Source organism: Crotalus tigris, unplaced genomic scaffold (assembly GCF_016545835.1).
Source record: "Crotalus tigris isolate CLP2741 ecotype Arizona unplaced genomic scaffold, ASM1654583v1 scf7180000024375.2447938, whole genome shotgun sequence".
In the NCBI taxonomy this organism is placed as follows: domain Eukaryota; kingdom Metazoa; phylum Chordata; class Lepidosauria; order Squamata; family Viperidae; genus Crotalus; species Crotalus tigris.
The window spans coordinates 2,125,922-2,133,374 of record NW_024100545.1 but is presented as its reverse complement, the minus strand read 5'-3'; positions in this window follow the sequence as shown (position 1 = coordinate 2,133,374).

The window sequence follows — 7,453 nt, the reverse complement described above, 5'->3', positions numbered from 1 at the left end:
TTTATCATACATTCACTTGTTATTTTTCAAATAATAAATGTTTATATATTTTAACAATCACATGTTTATTATTTGCACACAATTCCATTTCAGTCTTACAATATTCGACCATATAATTCTTTTGCCTATTTTGAATTTTTCTGATAACTGTAAATAGCAAAACTGTTTACAACCATGTCCCTCTCTCATCAGTTATTTTCTTAATTTTATTTTGTCTTCCCCATGACAAAATTGCTAGCCATTTGTAAGAGACTTGCTTCATGATATTACTTCTGTCTCATCCCCAGCTTAAGCCAGTGCCTTTCTCAGTCTCTCACTCATGGCTCCGAAGTTGACCAAAATGCACCAAACTTTGGCAAACATGCCAAGGAGTGATACTGTCCTTACAGGTGGAAGATGGGCACATTTCATCACTAGCACAATTATGTCAACATATTTTTCTGCCAACTCATTAAAATTACTGTGAGGACGTGGCCACAGACTACAGAATATTTGCCTTTTTTGTACTATAATTATAGTTATGAGCTCTCAAAGCCTTCCGATGTTGCTAGTCAACATTTTGCAACTGAGTCAAAGGATCTATCTAGTCCAGTGATGGTGAACCTTTTAGAGACCGAGTGCCCAAACTGCAACCCAAAACCCACTTATTTATTGCTGGGTGCCAGGTGGGCATGGCCCACTGCGTGGGCATGGCTGTGGTAGTCATGGCAGATTGGGTGGGTGTGGCCAAGGTGGACGTGATCACCTCGATGGTGCTCGTGGGGAGGGATGCCTGTAGGGGCCAGGCAGGGTTGGGGGAGATCCAGGGGGGTCTCTGGCAGGTGGGGCGTGGGCAGGAGGCTAGTCCTGTGGGGATGCCATTGTCACAGGGCAAGGTGAGGCAGGGGCCAGGGCGGCTGCTGCCTGACACCATCGGCCCCCGCACACAGAGGCCAGCGAGCGCATGGTGCTGGGATGCATCCGGCCATGTGGGACCTCGGCGAGTTAGCGGGCAGCTGGTTGAAGAGGGACAGTTGCCATCTCCGGGGCATGGCTCGGGCTCTGAGTGCTGCCTCTGGCACGCATGCCATAGATTCGCCACCACTGATCTAATCATACAAAAGGAAAACAGTACACAGCACTGCTTTGTACTGCTTCCACTGGTTGTCTGTTAGAAAGAAAAGCTAGCTTGCCAAGCATGGTTTTCTCAGGAAAGAAATGGTTTTCCATGCCAGAACTTTCCCTTGTGAACTTTTAGAGGTTTTTTTTTGGGGGGGGGGAATCTTCATAACTATTTAAAATTAACAGCAACTGTAGGACAAGATGAGACAAAAGAAATGGGAAATAACAACATGCATGTGTCCTGTTTAAACCACAGAAAAATGGCCATAGATTATAGTTTACTACTGTTACCCACCATACTGCCTTGTATGTGGAACTAGACACACACAAACACACACTTTTGTTGGAACTGTAATCCAGCACATTTGAAAAGTATCTGGATGAGAAAGGGTTTATTTCACAAATTTGGAGTAATAACTTTGCAACTCACCTAGTATTAACCAGTTTGGTGTAGTGGTTAAGGCACCAGGCTAGAAACCCGGAGAACCTTGAATTCGAATCCCACCTTAGGCTCAGAGCCAGCTGGGTGATTTTGGACCAGTCACACTCTCTCAGCCCTAGGAAGGAAGCAGGGATTTGACCAGCAGTCACCAGGAATCAACATTGAAAAGTATTCGGAGACTACAGTTGGTCCAGAATGCAGCCGCGTGAGTGATAGCGGGTGTTCCTCGGTACACCCACGTTACACCTATCCTCCGCGAGCTGCATTGGTTGCCTATTGGTCTCCGGGTCCAATTCAAGGTGTTGGTTATTACCTTTAAAGCTCTATATGGCTCAGGGCCAGGCTATTTGCGAGACCGCCTACTACCTCATAGTTCCCTTCGTCCGGTTAGATCCCACAAGCTGGGCCTCCTTCAGGTCCCGTCGGCCAAGCAGTGCCATTTGGCGGGGCCGCGGGGGAGGGATTTCTCTGTGATGGCGCCCACGTCTTGGAACCAGCTCCCCCTGGAGATTAGGACCGCTCCCACCCTGTTGGTTTTCTGCAAGCTGCTTAAGACCTGGCTTTTCCGGCAGGCCTGGGGTTTATAAAATCTGACCCCTGGATGAATGTTACTGTATTGTTTGTCTTGTTAAGTTATATTGTGTTTTTATTGTTAGCCGCCCGGAGTCCTGTGGGAGTGGGGCGGTCTATAAATTTTAATAAATAAAGAAAGAAAGAAAGAAAGAAAGAAACATTGACTCGAAGGCATAAAAAAAAAGGTATCCCTATTGTATGTCTATAACCTCAGTCCCATTTCCAGTCCTTCAACTGCTGAAGAGTTTTCCCCTGAAGGGAAAAAGGAAGTGTTATTAAGTCAGGTTATCCCTATATGACTAAAAGGGCATCAAAAGATGTTTAGGTGGTGATACCAATTCTGAGTTTTGAAGATCTGTTCCAAGCCTACATTCCCCTCTCCATCTTGTCCTTCCTCTGCTATGCTCAACATCATTTTGATTCTCATGTCTGTAGTCCTGTGAGAATGAGTAGACCTATTACCCAAGACATGTTTAATTGGGGCAGATGTAGGTTAATAATTTACTTTTTATAATTGCCCTATGTTATGAGCGGGTAAAGACTGCTCCTAAAGATTAGGGATAACACTTGTGGGTGAACCTTCCACCTGGTCATCTGTCTCTTTTTATTATAAACTTACGTTGTTCTTCTCTGGTAGATGTAGTGGGCATGTTGAGTATCTTGTCCACCCTACATCTCAACAATATACTGTAGTAGTGTGCTACAAATGAGGGATTGCCTCTCCTCTCATCCCTACAATCTGAGTCAGCATCAAACTTCTTGTGGCCAAAACCTGGCTCACCTGAGACAACCAAAACACTTCAAAGATACAGATATATTAGATGTAAACAGTAAAACAGTATATATCAAACTCCCAGCAAAGCATTGGCAGCTTGTTGAGAGCCTTGTTGAAAAGGAGAACCACAACCTATATACCTTTGGCCAACTACATTTCAAAGACAAGTCAACAGAAAAAGGCAGAGACACAGTGAAAATTACAGCGTGACATTGGGATGTTTTGATAAACCCATCTGGATGAACTTATTTATCCCTTCTTACTAAATAATCATGCTAGTCATACTATGACCCCATAGGTCTGGTAGTGAATGCAGTTCACATATGCATCGGGGAGGGGATTTTTACCACCACATAGGACAAACAATACTTGACTCATGCCTATTTGTCAGATACCATGTTATATCTGTTGGTGGGCATATCAAACATCTGTTCATCCTTTCCTGGCATAATATTAAATGTTACCAAGTCTGCTCAGGGGGCCTGCCTTCACATTCCACTAATTGCAGCAGAAATATGCCTCATTAGCTGTGTTTCATGTTCTCAAAATGCCACCCTTGCTCATCTGCAACCCTCACAGCAAGAGCCCAATTAATCTTTGGTTATGCCATTTTGGAAATAGTGCCTCACTCTTCTCTCAGTACAAGCCTTGCTGTACCATCTATGATGCCTCATTGATGTTGGTGATGATGTACAGAGGTTGGCATCTTCCTAGCTCCCACTATTTGAGACTACTGTAGGCATGTCCCTTCCTCCATGGGCATTGCCCTCCAGGAACATTCTTGCTTCAGCTTTAGATTAGAGTAATAATCTGCCTCAGCATCCACCACAATTATAGTAGTGGCCAAAATTGTGGAAACCTTTTGGGAAAAGTGTATTTTTGAGGTTTGATGGCTAATAACACTACTTTTTTGGAGTAGTACCATAAAATTATATATCAATGGAAAGATAATTTAGAATGTAATGCAACATAGTTTGTTCAATTATCTGTACTGTATTCTATGAAAAGTTATAGCCAGATAATCAGAAAAAGGAAGCACAACTTGCTTACAGTAGTTGTTTAAAGGACTGTGAGAGGTTCTGCAAAGGTGAGCTATGGGCAGATGCGAAGTAGGTCAGGATACAATTGATTTTTTTCAGGTGCTCGGGTTCTTCATTGTTATATGCTCTCAGCTACTTTCCTTCACAACCAGTGGCAAATTTGCCTGACCAATAACAAGCCAAGACACAGTGAAGACCTTTTTGTTTTGTTTATTGTAATAAGCAGGAAGAAGCTATCATGGCTTGGTTCTCTCCAAAGTTCATTATCTCAAAACAACATCTTTATACATTTCCTACACCAGCCGCCCATCCTTCCTCGTTTCCCATTGGCTGAAGTATTATGAAGTTACATTCTCTCTGACTGCCTCCTACATGTTTCCTGAGACCCTCCCTAAATCACATATTGCACGTGCATTATAATTACCAGATTATATACATAATGCATGTCAATTAATATGTAGTATTCTATTATATGTGCTTTGCTTATCACTGTGACACACTTCTCAGAAAAACCACCTATTTTTCAGAATATCGGATGCTTGCCACAATTTATATGTCCCTCTCCTGTGGCTAAGCTAGCAATTTCCTGTTGCAGCTACAGTATTTTGCAGCTCAAGTCTTTCCATTCCCCACTCTGAAGCCCCTTCTGGTGGTTATGCTACGTGTCCTTGAAGTTGTAGGTACTTCTGAGGCCGAGCTAGCTATTTCCTCTTGCAGCTTGGTACTTTCTGAAGACCTTTCACCCCTATTCTCTATCATTCATTGTCCTAGGTCAGCATTGTCCTGGATCAGCACTTGCCAAATACTGGAAGCTGTGGAAATAAAACTCCAACCTATTTAAAGTTGGGAAAAGTTAAGCAGATCTCACTGGCTTCCAAAGAAGATGATTGGAAAACACTTTCTTGTAGGCCTTCTACATTTCCAGGAACCTGGAAAATGTGCACCAGCTTGCTCCAGGTAAATCAATAGTGAAAACTTTTCTGAGTGGTGGTGGTGACAGTTAAAATGATAATAACATGATTTCCCAGGGCTGGCTTTACAGGCAGGATGATCTCAATATCCCAGTTATTTTAGAAGAGTTGGCAAGAGCACTTTATCATAACAGTCCACTGGCGGAATGAGAGGCAGGGGTTTAACTGTTCCTTTAAGGGTTATGATTAATTATCTGAAACCCATACAAAATGGTTCAACAATGGAACTCAGAGAGTAGGGGAGGGGGGGGGGCTGAAAGGCCAGGCAATTGTCCAGGGCCGTTCATCCAACTCTGGGATCATATTCTGTTCCGTATGGTTTTCAATCCTTCTTCCCTGGACTTAATGCTTTGGATAAGAAAATGATCCTAAACTCTAATGCAGTGCTTTGCAGGCTGAGGTAAGTTATTTGCCTATATTTTGGAGCCAAAGGAAACAGCCATGTTAATAAATCATAGGGAAATGTTGCACTCACACAAGTTCTGGATTACCTTTACCATTTTCTGAAGCCCTCTATGAAATATTTCCCATGCCACTGACAATGTCAAAAGAAAGAAGGAAAGAAAGAGAAAGAAAAAAAGAAAGAAAGAAAGAAAGAAAGAAAGAAAAAGGTTGAGAAGGAAGGAGGGAAGGAAGGAAGGAAGGAAGGAAGGAAGGAAGGAAGGAAGGAAGGAAGGAAGGAAGGAAGGATGAATCTGACAGATGGCTGGAAAGGCAGTGTAGAGAACATATGATAACACTGAAAGAATGAGATTATGACAGAACATTATACAGAATAACAGAGTTGGAAGGGACTTTGGAGTTCTTCTAGTCCAATCCTCTGCTCAAATGGTTGTCCAATCTCTTCTTAAAAATCTCCACAACTTCTGAAGGCAAGCCATTCTATTGGTTTATTGTTCTCACTGTTAGGAAATTTCTCCTTAGTTCTAAATTGCTTCTCTCCTTGTTTAGTTTCCATCCAGTGTCCCTTGTTTTGCCTTTTGGTACTTTGAAAAATAGGTTGACTCCCTCTTCTTTGTGGCAGCCCCTCAAATATTGAAACATTGCTATTATGTCTCCTTTAGTCCCTCTTTTCACTAGACAAATTCAATTCCTGCAACAATTCTTCATATGTTTTAGCTTACAGCCTCCCCCAATCATCTTTGTTGCTCTTTTCTGCACTATTCCAGAATATTTTCTGCACTATTCCAGAACATCAACATCTTTTTACAAACCCAGTAAAAATGATAAGCAGACAAAGGATTATTCTTCAAAATTTACTGAACTTATTATTAAAGTTCCCAGCTGGTTCTCAATCTTCCACTGTATACATGTTATGTAATGACGAGCGTGATTGACTGACAAGTGAACTATCCCAAGTCAGTCCCAAGTGAGCTTCTTTTTAGGCCAGTTTACGCAAAAATATTGGAAGTACGTAGCTCCTTGGCTGCAACATATGGAGAAAGTTGTTCCAAGGAGGAGGCTTAGCTCTATATGGGTATACATGTAACACCAAATCACTGCATTGGTCTCAGAAGGCAATTGGATGTCAATGCAGCTTGGGGGTAAGATGTGAGACATTCTCCTGTGACTGCACCCTTGAGAGCGCTTTCCTTGCCCACAAAACAGATTTTCTTGGTCACGATGTCTATCTGCTGGAACAACTTCTTTCCAGATGGCTCCTATTCGGAGCTCACTTAAAAAGTTGTTTTAAATATGGCACTTCTCCTTGGCTTTGGATTAGGGTGGGTGGGAAGCTTCTTATAAGATTATACAATGTGCATCATTTGCTTTCCTTTATGATTTAGATTCTGTATTGTTTTCATTGTTCTAAGCCACCCAAAGTTGTTATGCAGTTGAGCAATCTTATACATTTTATAAAAACAAACAATATTTTTAATACCACAGGAATCAGAACTTCAGCGTTAGCTTTGCAAATCCTCATGTCAGTTAAAAGTATTTCCCCTCTTATATAAAAATCCATTATGAAGTCAGCACTAAAATTATCTGAATCCTGTACTGTGAGCAAGGCCTCTAGTCCAGTCCGGTGTTCCTGAGCTGGTGCCCCCTGAGCTGCTCACAAGCAACCTGAGACCAAAGCTTTACTGAAAAAGATATCCCATTATCTGAGTAATAACTTTGGGGGACCAAGCCTTTGCCCATTTGATCCACTACAGTCCACGGTTTTCTATACTTTCTAATAGGTACTGCATTTTTTGCAGTCTCCTCATAAGCCATGGTTTACATGGGAATGCAGCAAGGTTGAGAATTGTACATACAATATTCTAACTGCCAGAGGGGAATTAAAAGTGGGTTGCTATTCATTATTATCAGTTAGATGTTGTTGCTGTACTTTGTCTGCCTAGCAAAGATTTTAACCATATATATACTAAACCATTCATTTGGCAACCCTTCACAGTTAACAATGCTAACAAAACAGAAACTTTGCGTCCAGTGCCTGCATTTATGACCTTCAACAGGTCTGTAAAGCAAAAGAAAGCTGAGGATCATAAGCACTTTTACTTAGCGACCATTTTGCTTGATGACCATTTACCAGTCCCAATTGTGTTGC